The sequence below is a fragment of the Chrysochloris asiatica genome, unplaced genomic scaffold (assembly GCF_000296735.1).
Source record: "Chrysochloris asiatica unplaced genomic scaffold, ChrAsi1.0 scaffold00009, whole genome shotgun sequence".
Taxonomy (NCBI): Eukaryota; Metazoa; Chordata; class Mammalia; order Afrosoricida; family Chrysochloridae; genus Chrysochloris; species Chrysochloris asiatica.
Window position 1 is genome coordinate 11495161 of NW_006408527.1, and position 23745 is coordinate 11518905.

The following is a 23745-nucleotide window of genomic DNA, read 5'->3' on the forward strand; positions in this document are numbered from 1 at the left end:
TGCATAGGGTTTCCAAGGAGCAGCTGGTGGGCTTGAACAGCTGACCTCATGGATCAAACCAACTTTGCAGTCCAGCACATTAACCCACAGTGCCACACCATGTAGGTGGGTACATACATAGAAGCGTGTGTATATACATCTATGTTGTTGTTGTTGTATGCCATTGAGTCGATTCTGATTCATAGCTACTCTATACAGGGTTTCTGAAGATGACTGGTGTATTTGAACCACCATCCTGTGATTAGTTACTTAAACTACAGTGCCACACCAGGACTCTGTATAGGTCTATAGGAAGGTATATGTGATTGCATCACGCATAGGTATGTCGTTGTTGTTAAGTACTGTTGAGTCTGTTCTGACTCATAGCGACCTTGTATATAGGGTTTCCAAGGAGCGACTGGTGGGTTTGAACTACCAACTTTAAGATTTGCAATCCAGTGTTGATCCTATAGCACCATACCAGGAGCTGGTATAGATATATTTATTGTTTTGTGCCCAAAGTTAGTTCCAACTCATAGTAGGACCCCAGAATAGGATTTCCAAGAGCAACTAGTGAGTAGTAGTTAGCAGTCAAGTGTGTACCCTATAGCACCACATCAGGACTCATATCTATATATTGTTGTGATGGTTGTTAAATACCATCGAGTAGGTTCTGATGCCTAACATGCCTATATAAGGTTTCCAAGGAGCAGCTGGTGGGTTTGAACCACTGACCTTGTGATTCAGTGCTGATCCTACAGTGCCACATCAGGACTCCATATCCATATACAGGTATATATAAATACACACTTGTGTGTGCTGCATATATATCATATATATATAGATAGAATAAAGTACACGGGTAAGAGCTATGGAGACTTCCTTGACATATCTAAAGAATTTGTAGCAGTAGTGTATTGGATTGAAGGACTTAGGATCATAGTCTTATGGAATAACTTAATCAACTGGCTTAACATAGTTCATAAAGTTAATGTTCCACACCCTGGTTTGGTGAGTAGCACCGGAGGTCTTAAAAGTTTCTAAGCAGTCATCTAAGATACAAATATTGGCCTCTACTCATCTGGAGCAAAACCAAAGATTCAAGGAAGAAACTAGTTCAGAGGCACAAAACAATAAATAATAGGTCATGGGAATCAGGACCTCATTTAACCTGAGACCAGAAGAACTAGATGGAGCCTGGCTACCATTACTAACTGTTATGATCAGGGACACAATAGGAGAAGATCCCAGTTAGAATACGAGAAAAATTTAGAACAAGACTCATATTCATAAAACAGACCAGATTTATGGATTAATAGAGATGGAAGGAACCCTGGATTTTATTGCATTAAGATGCCCTAAAATACCCTTTTAACCTAAAACTAAAACTATTTCTAAGGTTACCTTGCATCCAAAACAATAGATTGACTTATAGAGTAAATATGCCCCTTAAAAAACTAACTATATGAGAGCAAATGGTCAACATTTATCCCAAAGCAAAGATGAGATGGCAAGCTAGATGAAATGCAACAGAATAAGCAAAAAGGAAATTATAAAAATGTGGACACACTGTGAAAACTGTAACCATTGTTATGAAACAATCTGTATAAAACTTCTTAAATGTTTTATACAGATGGGGAACCTAATTTGCTATATCAACATTCATCTAAACATCCATGAAGCAGTGAAAAAATAATGTTTTATTAAAAATTTTTTATCAAACTAAATTAATAAAAGAAAAAGGCATTTTAAGTTCCTCCACACAAGGGGGTCACCATAAATCAGAATCAATTCAATGGCAATTAACAATAACAACATCCAGAGACAGCCATTATTGAGTTTCCTTCTAGTCTTTTAAGATCCATCTTTGTTTTTATATTGCATTATAATGATATTTGAGTAGGAGAATGTGGACCTGAATTTCAAGGCATGTTGGAGAGGTGTTTGGCACTGCGAATGTGTATGTATGTGTGAATGTTGTTGTTGTTGTTGTTGTTAAGTGCCATTTAGTCGATTCGGACCCATAGAGATTCTGTATAGGGTCTCCAAGGAGCAGTTGGTGAGCTTGAACCACTGACCTTGCAGTTCAAACGACTTTGCAATCTGACGCATTATCCCATGTGTGTGAAGTAGCCAGGAATAGAAAAGGCAGAGGAAACATGAGATTGGTAGCGATGGCAGCCTGCCCAGCCCAGCACCCTTGAAATCCCATGTAGCTCTCTGACAGACCTGGGACTAAGTGCTGACCACAACAAGCAAGTGCCTTCTGACCTCTGAGTGTTGCACAAATATGAAGGATGTGATGGAATGGTGGCTGGGTAGCGGGAATGGTTACTTGTCTCCATTCATGAAAGACTGTCCAAGAAAAAGAACATCAGAAACAGAAAAAATAATGATTCAAGAGGAGCCAGAGTCCTCTGGGCACTCATCAATGCCATCTTGTCACTGGTCAAAGAGGGAGCGATTGAGAGATCAGGCTAGAGTGGCTACATCGCTGTTTTCTCAGTTCAGAAAGAAGAACACTGTGACTCAGGCATCAAACCAGAATCCCTTAGGTGTTGGGCCAGCAAGAGACGTATGCTTGTGGATCACACGGAGTGCCTCAGTCGTTCTGGCTGTCTCCGCTGTTTTTCCGTTGACAATTCTGAAGGCCTGCCACTGCAGCCTGCTGTCCCTGTCAGCCCCAGAGTTTTTCTATCTTTCACGTGCACACTCTCTTCCCATAACACACAAGAGTTCTGTTAACGAGAAGCCTTTGCAGTAAGGGAGTGAGGTCGCGTTGGTTAAAGCCCCCGATGGCCAAAGCTGCCGGTGGCTGTCTGGGGCTCCAGACATTTTTAAGATCAAAACCAGAGGGAAAAATATCAAACCACTTTTTGAAGCTGCTGCTCTAGCTTTCTTTGGAGTGCTGGGGCTCTTCCCCACCCACAGCCCCAGGCTCTGTCTGACCCAGCCTTTTATGTACTTATACTCCAGAACATTTCCAAAAATATACATGCACTTTAACAAAAAGTCATCTTTACCAGTGTTCCCGTGGAGGAAACAGGCTGTGTACGTGCCGCAAGTCCTCCTGCTTTGAGGAGATGCGCGAAGGAGGGGGATGGAGAGGCTGCAGGTTGCCAGGATTGGTAGTTACCTCAAGATTCTCAGTTTCCTCACATACCTCTAGGTAAAGTGGCACCCTCTGGTAGAACATCTTCTGCTCAAGGACTGTTTATCAGTATAAAGCCCAAGGGTGAACTCGGGAGTTCTTATAGGCAAATTGGGGTCATGCTGATGCCTCCACTCACTGCTGGCATGATCTTGGGCAAGTTACTTAACCTCTCTGAGTCTCAGTTTCCTCATCTATAAACTAAGACAAAAGGCATCTCTCTATTGGGTTTATGAGAATTAACAACATATGCTAAAACTTTAATAGAATGAGCACATGCTTGATCAAGGATACAACAACTGTTATTAGCATGACTTTTTGTATCTAGATTACCCTCCTAGTTGAGTATTTTTTATGATTCAATGAGTTTTGTGCATGGGAGTCCATAGACTTACAGGGCTATCTACATAACAGGAGTTAACATATCCCTGCAAGAAATGCAGATATGAGCTATAAGAGTTCTCCTGCTCTACCAGCCCAGGACAAGGAAGATGGTCCTCAGAAGGACTCCATACTTGCAAACATTCCTCTCTATCTGACTGGCCTAAATTCCCTACATTAGGAATTCCTTCCTTTGACATGCAAAACATGATCTCCCCATTAAAGAAAAAATTCTTCCAGGGATGACATATTGACAGGAATTTGCCCCAGTATTTGACTTAGCAGGATGAAGAGAGATTAGAACCTGTGGTTGATCGAAGGTCTAGGAGTCATAAATTCATAGTCAGACGTGGGAGGGACATTCTTGTCCCACATTCCTTTGACAAGGAGGAATTTGAAGCTCAGAAGTTGGTAAAGAAGCTGAGGTTGTTGTTGTTAGGTGCCGCAACAGAACGCTATCTGCCCGATCCTGGGCCAGCCTCACCACTGTTGGACAAGGAGCCCATTGATGCCACCCCTGTGCCACTGTTAGGAGTTGCTACCAAAGGTGAAAGGAGACATGAAGCAGGAAACAGGTAGTACTGAAAGACTTAAGACTTTGACCTCACTAAATTTATAAACATGCCTAAGAACCACCTGTGTCCAAGACCTCTCCACTACTTCAGAACAGAATTTTTATGTTAATTTAAATTCTTTTGAATGACGCATCCCAAAATACCAAGAGTATAAATGAGTTTTGGCCTATCTTAGAAATAGTCTTTGGCCATTTTCCCATGGGGAAGTTTTGTCTGCATTTTAACCATGGGCCAAAGCCTCATCTGTTTCTCGCAAACTGCACAGTTCCAGCTGTCCCAGTTTTCCTGGCCTGGTACAGGAATTAGGTTGGCCCTGTTTGGAATTTGCCTAAGAGAGGAGCAGCCTTTTCTTCTAGCCACACATTTTGTCCCATTTTACAATGCCAAAAAAGGAGCTCTACAGAAAGACAACCTGTTATCCCTATTAGGGTGACTTCCTGGCCTTCGCTGGGCCTCACCCAAAGAATTGGGTGCAGAAAGGAGTTAGTTGAAAGTCAGATTTTATAAGCAAGAAGAATTTATTATAAAACTAAAGTACGGTCTGAAGAAAGACTCAGAGTGAAGACCTGTTGAAGTTTCAAATTGAGGCTTTTGTCCTCAGTTTATGCTAATACATGGGAGGTTTATTTATGACTTTTTCAGGAATGGGAGGAGTTTTTGTGGAATCAGGGTGTTACCCCTTTTATGTCCTTTTTAGTAGGCTCTGCTCCCGTAAAGATTTACAGTCTCGGAAACCATGTGCAGGGTCTCTATGAGTCGGAACCAACCCTAAGATACTTAATAACAACAACAACAGGCTCTGTCATGGCACCAGTGTGGTTTTACCATACCAGGCTAATAAGGCAAGAGTTACCAGGACACCCAGTGGTGGTCTTTTTGAGCATGTTTAAACTGGAGAAGGCCCTTCACCATCCCCCTTTCCAACTGGTGGCCCTCTACTGGCTGGTGATTGGCCCATTTCCTTGGATCTCCAGACCATCTAGTGTCCTTCCTCAGGAATTTCCCTATCTGTTACTAGGAAACTCATAAAAAAGACCAAATTTACTGATTAGAGACTGGGGGAACCCCTGAGATTGTGGCCATTGCTATTGCTGCCGTTAAGTGCTGTTGAGTTGGTTCTGACCTTAGCAATGCTATTTAGGGTTTCTGAGGAGTGGCTGGTGAGCTTGAACCACCGACCTTGTGGGTGAAACTGACTTTGTAGTCAAGTGCATTAACCCACATCACCATTGTGGCCCTTAATCACTCTTCAATTCTGGAACTGAATCCTTCCCTATGGCTCAATTTTCAGTAAACCAATATTGTTGTTGTTGTTAGTGCCATCAACTCTGTTCCAACCATAGCGACTCTCTGTAGGGTTTTCGAGGAGCGGCTGGTGAGCTTGAACCGCCGACCATGTGTATCAAAGCGACTTTGCTGTCTAGCACATTAACCCACATTGTACTAGCAGACAGGTCTAAAAGGTGAACAATCATATTAATGGGGCATGCATACCTTGGAGTCCTGCTGTGTCACTGTGGGTTAATGTGCTAGACTGCAAGATTGGTATGAACCGCAAGGTTGGCAGTTCAAGCTCGCCAGCTGCTCCTTGGAAACCCTACACATGGTTGCTTTGAGTCAGAACAAATTTGACGGCACTTAATCTTAACGGAGGACAACAACATGCACACCTTAGAACAGTCAACCGTTTGAGATCAAAAGGGCAGCATTTACCAAAGGACAAAATCCAGAAGGGATAGGAAAGAAGGAGGAAAGGAAATAGGAACCACAGGGAGGAAGTGGGCTAAGTGATGTTACATGGTGGGGACTGCAAACAAAATGTTTCTGAATTGGAATGTAAAACTGATGACCTGTTCTGTAAACCTTCACCCAATTCACAATAAAAGTTGTTTTAAAAAAAGGAAAAAAAGAAGCAAACCACCTGTATAAAGATCAGAATTCCCCCCCCACAACACTCCTTCCTCCCTTTGCACTAAGTCCATGACTTCCCTGCTGGATAACCAAAAAACAGCCAAATCTGCTACTATTGAGGCAATTCCAACTCATAGCAGCCTTATGCATTCGGATGGCAGTGCAGTCAGGGCAAGAAAGAAGGGCAAAATGCTTGGAAATGGCTTCTTGAAATAAGCCCCCTGCTTGTCCACATTCCTTAAATGCCCCAAATCTGGTGCATAGAAGGAAAAAAACGGTCACAGGAGTTAGCAAGGAAAGGAAGCCAGTTCTACGATATTTATATTGGATGCTTGCTGTGTGCCTGGAGAGCTTAGGAGAGCTGGGACTCCTCCCCATCCACAGCTCCAATAACTAGTTATTAGATGTGGGTACAAGTGCAGGGGTCAAGGAATGCATGATGATGTGCAATGGGACTTAGAATTTTTAAAGAGCAGATAAGAAAGATGTTAAAGTAGTCCCTGTCTTCACGGGATTTTCACAAGCATTGGAGTGGTACCATTTAGGTAGCACATGAAACACCAAGAGTACAGTGCAAGCCATAAATTGCAACAGTGCAAATGACGCAGAGCATTGCAGGCCCACAGGACCCCGCCTGAGACCGACATAATCAGAGGGCTTCGTGTATGAAGTGGGACTGGACTACGCAGCAGGGACAGTCATTAAGTGCTCCTTCAAGTCAATGGAAGGATGGATAGAATTACGGTGGATGAAGAAGGAGTATGTGCCAATCAATGTGGAGAATGCCAGGAGTGGGGAATCCCCAGGTAAGGGCAGAATCGTCCTGGTGTCTGATGGGCAACATCGAGACATCTGTGCCCTGCATTAGATGGGTACGCTCCAGAGCAGTGAGACAGGAGACTTAATGGGGGTGGGAGGTGAGGGGGTGGCTAAATGTAACGGTGGCATCATCTAGATCTGCTACCTTAGATATGGGTAAAGTAGGTCTAGTTATTCAGAAAACATGTATTTTGCACTTACTCCATGCCATGCACTGTAAGTGAACTGGAAGAGAGAGTGTCTACTAGGGTTGTGGGAATCGTAGCTAAACAGGAGGCTGGGGGAACATTAGGGATCTTCTGAGAGTAAAGACCTAGACCTATATAGCCCTACGAGGAATAAAGAGAAGAGAAAGGGTCACAGAAACTGACACTTTCTTAGACATAACCAGTCACCCCCAGGGATTTGTTTTCTCGGTGTGAAGACTTAAGGTTATAGTTTCATGGGTCAACTCAGTCAGTTGACACAATATAGTTCACAAAATTTACATTCTACATTCTAGTGCAGTGAGTAGTGTCTGAGGTCCTAAAAGATTGTGTGCAGTAATCTAAGATATAATATTGGTCTGTACTTATTTGGGGCAAAAGAGAAACGAAAACTCAAGACTCAGAGAAGAAACAAGTTTATAGGAGCAATCATCAACACGAACCACAGTCTCTTCTATCTCAAGACCAGAAGAACTAGGTGATGCCTGGCTACTAGTACTGAACATTCTGATCAGGCCCATAACAGAGGGCTCCTGCCAGAAAGGGAGTGATGTAGACCAGGACTTAGAGTTTTGAAAAACTCCAGATTTATTGGACCTACTTAGACATAAGAAATCCCCCAAACTATTTCCCTGAGATATTCTTTAACTTTAACAAAAACTATCACACAATTCACTTTTTAGTTAAATAGCTACTGAACTATAAAGTAATGAATATCACTCAAGTGCTACATTCTAAAAATAAACCTCTATATGAAACCAAATGGTCACAAGTACTGGAAATCATAGTTGAGAAGATTGGAGGCTTTGAGACTAGAGCAATGGGAATGGAAGGACTGGTTTGGAAAAATCACAAGTATACTGATACAATGTGAAGATTGTGACCAATAGCACTCTACAGTATGTGCTGAAATTGATACAATGTGAATGACATTGTTTCAGTGTTTTGCTGTGTATACTGCCACCAAAAATACTATGTTGTTGTTATTGTTGAGTGCTGTTAAGTCAGTTCTAACCCATAGTGACCCTGTATAGGGTTTCTGAGGAGTAGGTGGTGAGCTTGAACCACTGACCTTGCGGTTCAAAGCAACTTTGCAGTCCAATGCATTAACCCACAGCGCCAGGAGTCCCAAAGTACTATAACATATTATTTTTAAGAAAGAATCCAAGATTAAGTTGGCGTTCGTTCATTCAATCAGTGCTTACTGAGGATCAATTTTGTGCAAACCATCAGCAGCTATATACGCCTCAGTTTTAAGGACCTAATTCTCTAGGTGTTATAACACTTTGGGAACATGTCTCTGAACGAGCAAATGTCTTGTGCCTTGGCTCAGTTTGCATCATTGGTGCCTGATCTAAGGGATTCTCACCATAGATTCTCACCTTCCAGGAAGGAGACCCAGGTGGTGTTCCCAGTCACTGCTCCTCATGTGCAACCACAGCTGATCTGAGGCTGTGTTGCTGGGATGCTTAACAGGTTTCAACAGAGTGTCCAGACTAAGAGGGACTAGGAAGAAAGGCCTGGGGAATCTACTTCCGAAAACCAGCCAGTGAAAACTCTATGAATCACAACAGTCTGAACTGACACTTTCTTAGACATAACCAGTCACGAAGACATAACACAACCAGTCATGAAGATGGCATTTCCTTCCAGCATGCATTCAGACATTGTGGATCTAGCGCCAACTTGGTAAACTTACAGGAGGAGCTCTTGTAATGTAGTGGTTCTGGGGGAAATTTGTAAGTCATTTCCCAGGGACTTGAGGGAATTGCAAGTTTACTCTCCAGCCACTAGATGGCAGGCCACACGACGTGGTACGACGTGCATTTTTCCAAATAGGGTATTTATGGCTGTCTTAAATGGTCCCCTCCGTCTCCAAACATTAGTTCCCCATAAGAAAATAAGTAAATCTCAAGCTCATTTCTGATTTCAAGTTCAACTTGAAGGGCAAAGCATTGCTGTAGGCAGACCTAGGGTGATCTCAGAAGGAGCAAGTGGTTATGAGTTGGGCTGCGAACCTCAAGGCCAGCAGTTCAAAACCACCAGCCATTTCATGGGCTAAAGATGCGGCTTTCTGTTCCTGTAAAGGTTTATAGCCTCAGAAACCCTATACAGTGTTGCTATGAGTCAGAACTGACTCCATGGCACATAACCACCATGACTGTTGCATTGGATATGAGCTTGATCCATAGACATTTGCGTAAACGAAGGGATAAGTGAAGGGAGGCACCTTTGGGGGCTGGAGGACTCAGAGACATTTCCTGGATGAGATGAGCCTTTATTAGGACACTGAAGATGGGAAAACTTTAGAGACAGGATGAAGAAACTGGAAGAGCAACAGAGAACCAAGGCAGAGAGGTGAAGATAAATTTAGTTTTCATGGAGGATAAACAAAGATTTGATTGATGAATACCGATAATTTCTTATCTATGTATGACTCATTTATTCAGCAAATGTGGTCTGTCTGATTTGGCCTTCCTGGCAAGTCACTGTCCCCTGAATGGTATCAAAGAGATGAATATTTAATCTACCTGGTTTAAAATTTGGTTCATTTTTGTGAATTTAAATATTTCTTGAAGGCAGTGCTTAGAATTTGGGACAATTACTTAATCTCTCCTTTTCTCCTATTTCCAATCTTTACCCTGCTCTTGTCTGAAATGACTTTAAGTGTGTGATAGAATGGGAATGGAGGACACTTGGCTTTTATGAGGGCAAAATGAAGAAACCTCGGCATTGTCCTCTGGGTTCTCTGATTACTAGGTGCCCTGGTGGCACTAGCTTGGTTTGATCAAAGCCGGTAGCTCTGTCCCACCTCAGCTCTGGCCTGTGTGGTAGACGGCTCTCTCTCTCTGTGTTCATGTTTTCATCTTCCTGTGAACTAAACTTGTCTTTGCCCTTGCTTGACACTGAATCTCATGAAGGAAGGCATCAGCTCTGTTGCCTTTTTTGTCTCACTAGTAAAATTGATGATGATGTGCCTTGAAAACTTCTGGGTCCCCTGTATGTCACTGAAATGCCAAGGTGCCCCCAAAAGCTAAGTTCCATAGCATCTCTGTGCCTAAGCAGGTTTCCTTACCACGTCTGTGCTGATGTGGCTGGAATCCATGGGTAGCCTGTGATACAGCTAGTAGTCTAGAGCTGCTCACACACAATGGAGTACTCAGTACAAGTACACACAGCCTTAGGAGCGAAACCCAGTTTCCCTGTCCTACCCCCACCCCCAATCTACCTTGATAAGTGGACATTTGGGTAAAGGAAGGAATACATGAATAGAGGCATCCATTTGGGCTGTAGAACTCCCTGGACTCTGCAAGATAAACTCACAGAGCAGCTGGCCTCTCATGGCTTAGCCTGGCTTAGCTGTCATGGGCCAATGGGTGGTCTTCTTCAGACTATGGGACAATACCATGAGCTGTATGTCTAGGCTTAATTCTTGCTGGATTAACAAGTAAAGACAATGACTTTACTTGCTGGAATGCAAACTCCCGTTTTGAATGTCAAAAGCTAACTGCTGTTTTTTGAGTTGCTTCTGTGAATATTCCATCTTCTCAAGAAGGATGGTTTGGGTTCCTGGGAAGGTAAAAGTAAAGGACAGACCATTGAAACACATTGCAGGTGCCTCACAAGTTTTGGGCTTGGTGGCACAGTGGATTAAGCACTGATCTGCTTACCAGAAGGTCAGCGGTTCAAATCTACCGCTTGCTCTCTGTAGGAGATAGATGTGGTTTACAGCCTTGGAAACCCTAATTTCATTCTACTCTGTTCCTCTGAGATGGGATCAATTCAGTGGCAGCGGACTCAGAAGCTATGATCTTCAACGTTGTTGATGTTAAGTGCCATGGAGTCAGTTCCGACTCATAGCGACCCTGTACAGGGTTTCTGAGGCTGTAAATCTTTACGGGAACAGAAAGCCTCAACTTTCTCCCACGGAACAGCTGGTAGTTTCGAACTGTTGACCTTGTGGTTTGCAGCCTGATTCGTAACCACTATGCAACCAGAGCTCCTTAACATAGCGTGGTGATATTTTGCAGAAGGTGAAACCAAAGCACAGGAAAGTTAGAGACTTGTTCAAGATGACGTAATTCCAAGGAACAAAACTGGAACTGAAGTTGTGTCTAGGTCTTCTGTTCTATTCACTACATCACTGCATGTCTAAAGTGAAAATTTTGCTGAAAGGAGTCCGGGGAAGTAAGCCTGGATAGAAAGAGTAGGTCCAGAAACTAGGCAGCAAAATTGAGAATTGTAAAGTTGGTGATAGGTGTCTATATATAGAAGGTGCTGAGGCTGGGGAGAGTTGGGATAGGCATAATGTTTAAGGACAATGGACCAGAGAGGAGAGTGCTGGTGGGTTCACCCTGTTTACCACCCAAGGGAAGCTTCAGGTTAAAGCTCTCTCTCCTTCCCAGTATGAGTCTTTTGAGCCATGTCTCTTCTGCATTGGTCCTGTCTCCTTCTGGATTGGTCCTATCTCCTTGAATACCCTGCTAATAAGCACAGGCAAACCAGCAGGGCTGGTCAAGAAGCTGCCCCAGATCTCGTCAGTCATCGTTAAGACTGGGATGCACAAGGGTGGAGGTGGGGGGGTTCTGAGAGACCCTCATGTCATCCTCAGCATCCCTCCTGGTCAGGGACCCCATGTTTTTCCTCTGTCTCCCCAGATCCTTCTGACCAGGGGTTTCACACTCACCCCCTAACGCCTCTGGGAAGCCAAGCACTATATAAATGCTAAACAGATGAGGCAAGGCCTGTCCCCAGGATAAATAGACCGCCAGCTCCCGCTGTCAATTCTGCACCTTTCATGAGCACAGGCACATCTCCGAAGAAGGGGAAAAATGTTGGTGTCATTTTTTTTCTGTGATTTGCTCTCAATCTTGGTAGCAGAATGTTGTGCTTTGTTTATTTGTGCTTTTGTGGGTGTTTTGGTATTATTGATTTCTTTTTCTTTCCCAGAAGGACTTTCTGGTCTGTTACTTTAATCTGCTGTACCTCAGATTCGGAGCCCTGGTGGCCCAGAGGTGCTTGGCTGTGAAACAAAAGGTGGCAGTTCGAACCCACAAACCGTTTCACAGGAGAAAGATGTGGCAGTTTGCTTCTGGAAAGATGACCTCCTTAGAAACCCTATGGGACAGTTCTACTCTGTCCTGTGGGTCATTATGAGTCAAAATCTACTCGATGGCAGTGGAGTCAGTACCAGATAATTCAGAAAATAAGATGCTTTTTCTCTGATTGTGCTTCCAAATAATAACAGTAACAACCATCAGTTACTGTTTAAAAAAAAAAAATTTTTTTTTTAATTTAAAGTCAGATGACATGAATCCCTGTTTTGATTTTACCACCAATGAGCTGTTTGACCTTGGCGACTTCACTTGACCTCTCTGAATTTTAGTTGCTTTGTTTAAACAGTAGATACAGTCACAAGCCCATTCTTCTTAACACAAAGGGTTTTGAGGAGTAAGTAGGATAATTTATATGAAAACTTGACATGGGTATTGATTTTGAGATGAGAAATTTGAAGCACAGAGGAACTAAGTGGTTTGTTCTAAGTGCTATAGTTTATAAACAGCAGAGAATATATATAAGTACAGATCTTCTGACAACAAATGGTCTCTCCCCAACACCACAGTCCTGAGTGATCATTGCAAGCCAATGATCACAGTATATAATAGTTATTGTTGTTAAGTGCCATCGAGTCGGTTCCAAATCATAACAACGCTGTATAGGGTTTCCAAGGAGTGGCTGGTGATTTTGAACCGCTGACCTTGCAGTTCAAACTGATCTTGTGGTCTAGTGCTTATCCTACAGCGCCACACCAGAATTTTTATTAATGCTTACCATATGCGTGGCAGATACATAGGTAACACAAGTGGTTAACAACCAGCCAAGAACCTGAACGTTGATGGATTAAACCCATTCTGCAGTTTCAAGGAAGAAAGTCCTGGCAATCTGCCTCCATAAAGATTACAGCCAAGAAAACTCAAACCCTATGGAGCAATTCTCCTCTGTAATACATGGTGTCTCCAGGGCTCAGAATAGATTCAATGGCAATGGGCATTTTAAAAATATCACTGGTACTCTTCTATGTACTTTACGGTACTAAATTCAGTCAATACTTATAATAACCTTATGAGGTATTATCGTCATATTTATATAGAGAGGTTGAATAATTCACCCAGAATCACAAAGTAAGTAAATACAGGAACCAGAGTCTAAGTACATTAACCACTACCCTTCCTACCACTGTGGGATCTTCTGTGTTTTCTGGCTACTGCGTTTCAATCAGATCTGGGTAACTGGGACCCAACTGGCTTCTAATACCATCCTTGGAGTCACTTGTGACTTTTGGTGGCCCCTTGTGAGTAAGAGCAGAACCATGCTCCATAGGTTTCAATGACTGTGACTTTGCAGAAGTAGATTGCCTGACTTTTCTTTTTGGTTGGACTCAAACCTACCTTTGGTTAGCAGCCAAGTACATGAACTATTTCCAGAAAAAAGAAGAATAGGGACTAGGGTGAGGAGCGATGAGCCATTGACCTCTGCAAATGCTCATCTTGGTCTTCTCAATTGGCAATCACATCCAGCTTGAACATGCATCAGAATCTCTTGGTGGGTTTGTGTAAGCACCGATGGCTGGTTCCCATACCCAGAACTTCCATTATGTAGGTCTGGGCTGGGACTGGAGAATTTGCATTTCTAGGACATTCCCAAGTGATGTGGATGCTGCTGGTCCTAGGACCATGTTTTGAGAAACATTGCCCTAAAAAGAAGTAAATGATGAGTCCTGGCATGTTGGGATTGCAGATCCAGTTGTTCTATGAACTCACCGTGTGATCTCCGTGCAAGACTCAACCTTCTCAACTAAATAAGGATAATGTGAAAGGCTCGTTGAAATCTGAGAGGCTCATTGAACGAGGTCTCTATGGAAGTGTTTAGGGCAGGATGGGCTGGGGGAGTCTTCGCTGGGGCTGCCTGGAGGCTGAGGGTTAGGGGAGTAGGTTTTGCATTATGAATGTGTGAGTTCTAAAGCCCCCAATGCAGATTAAGTAAGCAGTCTCAAGCCACTGTGGGAAAGGCTGTGACCAAGCCCCCTAGCCCTCCCAGACAGAACCTTTCCTTCAGCTATTGTTGTTTTGTTCTGCTGCTGCCTTTTCATTGCCTTGTACTGACAATAGTCTTAAATAACCGCGGTGCTGTAGAGAAATCATTTTAACAGCAGAGTCAAATAAATACATTAGGCCTGACAGCTTCACTACGCGGAGTCCATTTGTATGTGCTGGCCAGCTGCTTCCTGTGACTTGCGGTGAGCCGATAGGCCACAAGAGGGCGCGCTGAGCCCATGTTGAGGCAGGGCTAGAGTTGCTTAACCCCAAACCTACCCCAGCAGCTGATGCTGGAATTTTGGCCTCCAAACAAAGCTTTTAGATTCTAATTAGTGTGGAAAAATAGTGGCAACCCCTGCCTTCATTCCCCACCCCCTCATAGAATAAAAATTTCATTTTTAATTCAACTAGGAATTTAGGGTTAGAGTATTACACCTGTGTCTCAGTGTCCATTGGCACATTGCAGGGTGTTACACTCAACAGTTCACAATGCTGTTACTGTTGTTAAGTGTTGTCGAGTTGGTTGTGACCCAAAGCGGCCCTGGATAGCGTTTCCAAGGAGCAAATGGTGAGCTTGAACCACCGACCTTGCAGTTCAAACCAACTTTGCAGTGCAGCGTAGGCCAGCAAATACTCATACATATGCCACCCATGCATACCTAGCCCCACTAGATTCTCAGGCTGTCTCTTTTTTGGCTCCTGGTTTTGTTAGCTAAAACTTCGGCATAGCTCAGCTGATCTCAGTGGTAGAGTTCTTGCCTCCAATGTAGAAGAGGTGGGTTCAATTCCCAGATAATACATATCATTCATTCACAACCATCACTTTCATCTGTCAGTTGAAGTCTGTATGCTGCTATGTTGTTAAACAGCTTTCAACAGAGCTTTCAGACTAAGACTGACTAGGAAGACTGTCCTAGCAAGCTATTGCTAAAAGCCAGGTACAATAATGTGATCTGGAATATATCATGGAGGCGGGGCAGAACCTGGCAGTCATATGAATGCAGCAGGTTACATAAAACAAAACATTTCCTGACAATAAAGTTATAAGATGCTATGGGAGCAGATTCAAGTTGGACAGTGAATAAGAAAGACAGGAGAAGAATAGATGCATTTGAATCATGCTATTGACAAAGAATATTGAAAGTACAAGGGACTGCCAGAAGAACAAACAAATCTGTCTCGGAAGAAGTACAGCCAGAGAGCTCCTTAGGAGCAAGGATGGCAAGACTTCTCCTCTCGTACTTTGGACAAGTTGTCAGGAAGGACCATTTCCTGAAGAGGACATCAAACTTAGTAAAGTGGAGGGTCATAGAAACAGAGGAAGACCCTCAATGAGATGGATTGACACAGTGGCTGCAGTAATGGGCTCAAACGTAACAACTGTGAGGACAGTACAGGACTGGGCAGTGTTTCTTTCTGTTGTGGGTGTATATAGAGTAGCAATGAATCAGAACCAACTCAATGATATCTAACAACATTGGGAGCAAATTAGGTCAGAATATGCCATTCCCTCCTCGAAACTGGCTCTATTTACTGGTGTCTTTGACAGTGGAGTCTATGGTGGACTACAGATGCCTATCAAACAACTCTGCCCAATACTTTTTCCCCTAGGTTTTGACCCTCTCCCATCCACAGACTACTTTAGATAAAGTTACATTAAAATATCCCTCATCCGTGCCCCAATTACATCATGTTCTTTGAGGGATTGGCATCTGACTCAAGCTGATTCAAGCAATGCTCTCCCTGTCTGGGCATACCACATTGCTCCACAGTAAACACTGGACACAACCTGGATCCATCAGAATTTTTTCCCAGAGAATTTTGACACTGATATTGCAAAAAAAGAAAAGAAAAAGAAAGTCAGTTTCTCCTTGAGTACCTAGAGCATAAAATTTAAAGCCATAGTGTTCTTGGAAGTCTTTTAGAAGTTTCCATCTCTTCTCTGAAGCTGTCCCAGGCAGACTGGGCAGAGGTGTTTGCTCCCAGAGTACTTTGCCCACCCCTCTTTCTTAGAACGTGCGGTAAGGAAAGAACTGTCTTCCTCACAAGACTACGACCTCCTCAAGGGCAGAGACCATGTTTTGTCTGCTTCTGTAATGACTGACACATTCTAATTTATCTTTTCCTCCCTCCCCAGTCCTGGTGTGGCACTGTGGGATAATGTGTCAGACTGCAGAGTCCTTTGAACTGCAAGGTCGGTGCTTCAAGCCGCTCCTTGAAAACCCTACACAGGGTCGTTATGGGTCTGAATTGACTCGATGGCACTTCACAACAACAACAACAACATTTCTGTAAAGTTGCTTCCGACTCATGGAGACCCCATTCTGACTTATAGGGACTGCGTGCTCCAGATTGTCAGGCCTATCCCCCTTCGTATCTGTTGTGTTGTTGTTAAGTGCCATCGAGTCAATTCAGACCCATAGCGACCCTGTATAGGGTTTCCAAAGAGCGGCTGTGAGCCTGAACCACCGACCTTGCAGTTCAAGCGACTTTGCAGTGTGACGCATTAGCCCACAGCGCCACACCAGGACTAATAGTCAAACTTTGGGCTGTAATTGAGTGCTTAAGCCTTACCCCATCTAAGCACAGAGTGAGTGTTGGTGAAATGGATATGAGGCTACAGTCCTGGCTGGAAGCAAGGAGATAGATCCTGAAGGAGTCCTTGTGACCAATCATGTTATTTCCCAAAGGATTTGTTTATATGATGTGGACATGGGTAGGAAGGAATGCAAGAAGTATAATGAGTATCTCCATCTCTTTGTCTTCTCTTCCTTATCCTCTAACTTCCGCCCCTTCCTTCAACTCTCTCTTCTCCCTCACACACTCTGTCTTACACACACAACCTATAACTTCCCCCTTGCTACCTCAACCTGTATTCCCAATATTTAGAATACGCTCACATCTCATTATTTTCCAAGCTCTTCCATTCAGAGCACTCTGTGTTTAGAGCTCTAATCTCCAGAGGGAATCCTTCATCTCAAAGGCAAAGAGAAAAGAAAATGGAAAAAAGGAAGGAGAGAAATGGTGTGAGGGAAAGTAATAATGCAGTTTCAATATTTTGGTCTTTGCCATTTAAACTTCCAGAGGGAGCAACCCTGCAATTTGTATGTTTTGCATCATGTCTGCTTCCTTGTGGGAGTTTCATAAGTTGATGATGGTAACACAGCACATTTTTTAAAAATCCTCAGACATTCAGTCTTGATTGCTTTATGGTGGGATTTTGCTTTGTCCCTTCTGTAAATTCCATCACTGAATTGTACCCAAGGCACAACTTGCAGTCACAAGTAGCAAGTCACATTGCCAGGGTACCCTGAGGCTCAGGACAGTGGGTGACGCCCGGGAGATTAGACAGGGTCTCCTCAGTGGCAAGGTGGAAAGGAAGTGACTTGATTCAAGATCAGTCTAAGGAAGCAGCTCTGGTTTCCTATAACCTTCAAACGCAATTAGTTTTTTTGGCCATTGATGTAAATTTCATTTCCCTCCAACCCTATGAAGTATGTAAATAGCAGTGTTTCTAATGTGGAAGCCAAACAGTTGCCTGCTCTATTTAATTAATGGCGTACAAGATTTCTTTTTTTCTCCTGCAGCTGAATCACTGCACTAATATCATATTGATGGACAAACTCACTCCTGAAGCCAATCTATTTTTGCTGATTTCATAAAACACAAATGTGTGTCATTTGTAGTTCACACCAGGAAACAATGAGCTCTGAGCGTATCATTTCTTGCCTGCACGGAGTCAGTCAAACTCTGAACTTCAGACCGGAAAGAAAACCTTCGATTGTTAATAAGAGGAATCAGACTTGTTGAGGCCAAGTTATAAAACCATGAATCAGATGAAAATGATTACAGATAACTGTGTTTTCATTTCTCTTACTGACCCTCAACCTCCGCCCCCAAAATAATACCTTCCTCCCCACTCATCCATGTTGTTATAAGCGGCCATTGAGTTGACCCCAAAGGAACAAAACATTGCCCAGGTCAGTGCTATCCCATAATCAGTGTGGGTAGTGCCATTGTGATCCATAGGATTTTTCACTGCCTGATATTTGGGAATGGATTGCCAGACCTTTCTTCTAGTGCCTTTTAGTGAGAAGCAATGCTGGAATCTATTCACAATCCCAAGTTTCTGCTGGCAGACTGGGGTGATTTCTGTGTATGAAGTGCCTTGGTTGGGAATTGAACCTGAGTCTCTTGCATGGGAAGCAAGAATTCTACCATTGAGTCCCCACTGCCTAATATAAAGGATTCATTCTCTTTTCAAACAAAACTACTTTATTCAGGAAGTGTAAGGGTGGTTTAACCATGCTGGCTGCATGCAAATGAGAAGATGTAGTTGGTTCCTTGTAGTGAGGAGAAAACAGATCAGACCCCCATGGTGTCCCATTACCAGACCAAACTGGGTGATGCTCAACCAGATGGGTGCCTCGCCCTGCAGCCTTGCCAGTGCTTTCAGCTGGCAGACTTTCCATAGTGGAGCCACTCTGGGTCTCGGAAATACCAAGTGAAAGTGATGCTTCCCACTTGTTGAGAGTCTTAAAATATTGCCAGTGGTTCCTGGACTTTGTGTAGCCACCGTGTTCCTATAAAATGAATGCAAATGGATCAGCGGGATGTTGTGTATGCATTGTTCATCAATATAATGAAGCTGCATTATGGCTGGTCTTGGGGTGTGTGTACTTTCACTTGTCATATAGGATCTTGCATGCCAAACAGCTGTACAAACCCAACAGTGCTTTGTAAATGATAAAACACTAGATACAAGTGGGCTTACCATGAACGGGGCTGTGATTATGAACCCCTGAAGGGCAAAGCAATACAGTAGGCAGACCCAGGGTACTTTTAGATGGAGGAAGTTGGACTTCAAATCAGAAATGAGCTTGGGATTTACTGATTTTATTAGGGGTAATTAATGTTTGGAGATGGAGGGGGATCGTTTAAGACAGCCATAAATACTCTACTTGGAGAAATGCACGTCGTGTGGCCTGCCATCTAGTGGCTGGAGAGTAAACTTGCAATTCCCTCAAGTTCCTGGAAAATGACTTACAGATTGTCCTCAGTAGGAAGGGCTGACAGATGAGGGGCTGTTGTGGAAGCAAGCAGCCTGGCCTCAGGCAACGCTGTAGCTTTAACTGGCATCTCCTCTCTGTAAACCTTTTGAGCCCTGTGGGTCTTTTAGACATTAAGTAAGAATAACAACAGAAATGATGTGGCTGATGATGATAATATTAAGAAGCATAAACAATTTTAATCATAATACCAGATTGCTTCCACTATTTCTTTCTGGGCTCTGATTAGTAAACACACAAAGAACTGAAGAGGGAGATGGAGGAAGCCCAGGAGGTTGCAAAAAGAATATACAATCCTCCTCCCTCTTAAAGGAGCCTGGGGAACCACATTGGGCTGCTAACCACAAGGGTGAAGGTTCAAACCCACCAACCGCCCAATGGGAGAAGGATGAGGGTGTCTGCTTGTATAAAGATTACAGTCTTGGAAACCCTGGGGGAGCAATTCCATTGTGTCCCTATAGGGTTGTTTTGATTAGAATTACCTCCTAGAATAGCAGGGTAGTTTGCTGAATCACATTAGTACCTTTGGAGCCCCTGGTTTGTTGAATCAAACATTCTGATTCAACAGTTTTGCATTGTAGTCGAGGGACCGATATTAAAAAGTTTCCCAAGTGATTGTCAAAGTGCAGCAAGAGTGGAAGTCTGTATTCCACAGATCTCTGTAACATTGTAGAGGGAAGAGGAGTGATAAAGAGCTTGGGTCCAGAGAAAAGGAGGAGGCTGGGCTTGAATAAAAAGGCATGACTTTAAAGGTAAGAGAGTCCAAGGTTATGCTTTTGGTAATTGTCAGGTTTGTTTGTTTGTTTGTTTGTTTGTTTTTTAAAGGAATACAACGCATCAACACAGGTCTCTTTAAGATGAAAATCCAAGCAGGGATGGGCAAAAGCCAGCATCTTGCTTTTCTTCAGCATGCTGCCTAAGCAATAGGTTTGTGGCTTCATGTTTAATTGATGGAGGGAGCAGCCCCAGCTCAGTGGCTCCTCATGAAGCCTTTTACTCACTAGCTTCTCTCCTGAGCTAGTGATCTGCTGTTGCATCTCGGAGGCTCAGTGCAGTGCTAGACAAACACCACTGTCAACCACTGTCACCAAGTCAATTCTGACTCATAGCGACCCTATAGGACAGAGTAGAGTTGCTCCTTAGGTTTTCTGAGACTACAAATCTGTACGGAAACAGGTGGCCTTCTCGTCCTGCTGAGAACCAGCTGATGGGTATGAGTCACTGATCTTATGGTTAGCGGTCCAAAGATTAATCTGCTGTACCACCTGAAAACACAGGCAGCAGGAGGTAATGCCTACATAGAGATGGTTCTCTGATCTTTATGCTTCTTACCCCAGAAATGGGGTGGGATATCTTATGGCTGAGGGAATGCTCATAGAAGTTGAAGCCTAGTGGTCCCAATCACAGCTGGTTGCTGAGAAGTAACACTGGTTCCCTGCCTGGCCTTTGGCTTTTTGCGATTACCTGATGACTTGGGTGTCTGTGGAAGCTAGAGTTGTTGCTTCTTATTAAAGTGGAATCATGTATCTGGCCAAATGAAGCCACCCTAGACTATTCTAAAAGCAAATGTCCTTTAGCTATTTTGTGTCTGATGTTTGTCTTCCTGTTTTCTTTCTTATCTGGGGACTTGGTGGATTTCAAAAAAAAAAAAAAAAATCAATATAAGAGGCTGAAAGGAAGTTAACAAGAGTTACCCATAAGAGCTACATAAAAAAAAAAAAAGAGGGGGAGGAATAGAGAAAATCAGTCCCTCATTCAGTGAAAATCTACATGCCTGGTTCTATGTTAGGTACTATGAGAATACAGAAAATAACTGTCAGGTGCAACTCTCATGGACCTCACACATCTTTGGGGACTCAGCCCAGCAAGAAGGCTAAAATAATTTAAAATCAAAAGTAGACAGACAGACACATAGATGTCATTGAGTTAACTGTGATTCATGGCAACCTATGGCAACAGAACAGAAACATGGCCTGGTCCTGCATCATTTTCATGATGATCAGTGTGTTCAAGTTCATCTTTGTGAGCACTATGCCACTCCATCTCCATGGAGGGAGTGACTGAACCGAAGTTCTCAGACTTGGCGGTAGTTTAACCAATTGAAAGTGAATAAGTGTGGTCCAGAAAATCGGGCTGCTCCCAGGTCAAGCTGCCCCCTGAGGAACTTACAGGGCTGCCTTGGGGGCCAGGGAACTTGCAAGGTTTTTCCCTGTATGACCTTCAGTACAGTCTGCACAAACATCTAGCTGCCCTATCTCTGTTTCCCTATTAACTACAAGTTACATTCTTCTGATAAATTCCCCTTACTGCATGCACAAACATCACCAGATGTTCTTGCACTCTCTTCCCTCCCCCCAGCACCTCCTTTGATATGTGTATGAAGTAAACTTGATGCACTAGGTCTGTGTCACAGTATATCCATCAGAGTGCTGTGTACCACCTGGTCCCATATTTTACTAAATTCTTTGTGTCTTGTGTCTTCCTTTTATTCTAATCTCCCATTGTCCCTGTTGTTGTTAGGTGCCATTGAGTCAGTGCAGACTGAAACACTGCCTGATCCTGGGCCACCCTCACTACTGTTGCCACGCTTGAGTCCATCGATGCCGCTGCCTGGCCAATCCATCTTGTTGGGGTCTTCCTCTTTTTCTCTGACCCTCCACCTTACCAAACATGATGTCCCTCCTGACAATATGTCCAAAGTATGAGAGACGAAGTTTGGCCATCTTGGCTTCCAAGGAGCACTCTGGCTACACTTCTTCCAAAATGGATCTATTGGTTCTTTTGGCAGCCCATGGCACTTTCAATATTCTCCTCCAACACCATGAATCAAATACATCAATTATTCTATGGTCATCCTTATTCACTGCCCAGCTTTCGCATGCATTTAAGGTTATTGAAAATACCATGACTTGGGTCAGGTGCACCATAGTCCTCAAGCTGACATCTTTGCTCTTCAACACTTTAAAAAGGTCTTGTGCAGCACATTGCCTAATGCAATACATCATTTGATTTCTTGGCTGCTCCTTCCATGAATGTTGATAGTTGATCCAAGAAAAATGAAATCCTTGAAAACTTCAGGCTTTTCTCCATTGATAAGAATGTTGTTTATTGGTCCAGTGGTGAGGATTTTTGTTTTCTTTACATCGAGATGTAATCCATACCGAAAGCTGTGCTATTTGATCTTCATTAGTAAATGTTTTAAGTCCTCTTCACTTTCAGCAAGCAAGGTTGTATCATCTGCATATTGCAGGGTGTTAATGAATCTTCCTCCAATCCTGATGCCATGTGTTTCTTCATAGAACCCAGCTTCTCCGATTGTTTGCTCAGCATACAGGTTGAATTAGTATGGTGAAAGAATACAACCTGGTCACACACCTTTCTTAACAGTGTTCCCATGTTCTATTCTAACAACTGCCTCTTGGTCCAGGTACAGATTCCTCATGAGCACAATTAAGTGTTCCGGAATACTCATACTTCGCAATGTTGTCCATAGCTTGTCATGATCCACACAATCAAAAGCCTTTGTGTAGTCAATAAAGCACAGGTAAACATCTTTCTGATATTCTCTGCTTTCAGCCAAGATCCATCGGAAATCAGCAATGATATCCCTCATTCCACAGCCTCTTCTGAATCCGGTTTCAACCTCTGGAAGTTCTCTGTCAATGTATTATTTTAGCCGTTTCTGTATTACCTTTAGTAAAACTTTATTAGCATGGAATATCAAAGAGATTGTCCGATGATTTCCACATTCTGTTGGGTCACCTCTCTTTGGAATGGGCACAAATATGGATCTCTTCCAATCAGTCGTCCAGATAGTTGTCTTCCAAATTTCTTGGCAGAGATGAGTGAGTACCTCCCGGGCGCCTCACTTGCTTGAAAGACTTTAATTTTTATTCCATCAATTCCTGGTGCCTTGTTCTTTGCCAATTCCTTCAATGCACCTTGGACTTCTTCCTTCCGTATCATTGGCTGTTGATTATATGCTACCACTTAAAATGGTTGAACGTTAACCATTTCCTTTTAGTACAGTGACTCTGTGTATTCCTTTCATCTTCTCTTGATGCTTTCTGCATTATTCAATAATTTGCCCAGAGAATCTTTCAATAATGAGAGTGGAGGCTTGAATTATTTCTTCAGTTTCCTTAGCTTGAGAAATGCTGAGCGTGTTCTTCCTCTTTGGTTTTCTGATTCCAGATCTTTATATTTTGCTTTATCTTCTCGAGCTGATCTTTGAAATTTTCTGTTCAACTCTTGGACCTCCTCATTTCTTCCATTTCCTTTAGCATCTCTATGCTGGAGAGCAAGTTTCAGTGACTCTTCTGACATCCATTTTGATCTTTTCCTTCTGTCTTGTCTTCTCAATGACTTTTTGCTTTCTTCATGTATGGTGTTCTTGATGTCATCCTACAACTCTTCTGGTCTTTGGTCTTTAGTGTTTAATGTATCAAATCTGTTCTTCAGATGATCTCTAAATTCAGCTGGGATATATTCAAGGTCATATTTTGGCTCTCATAGACTTGTTTTCATTTTCTTCATCTACAGTTTGAATTTGCATAT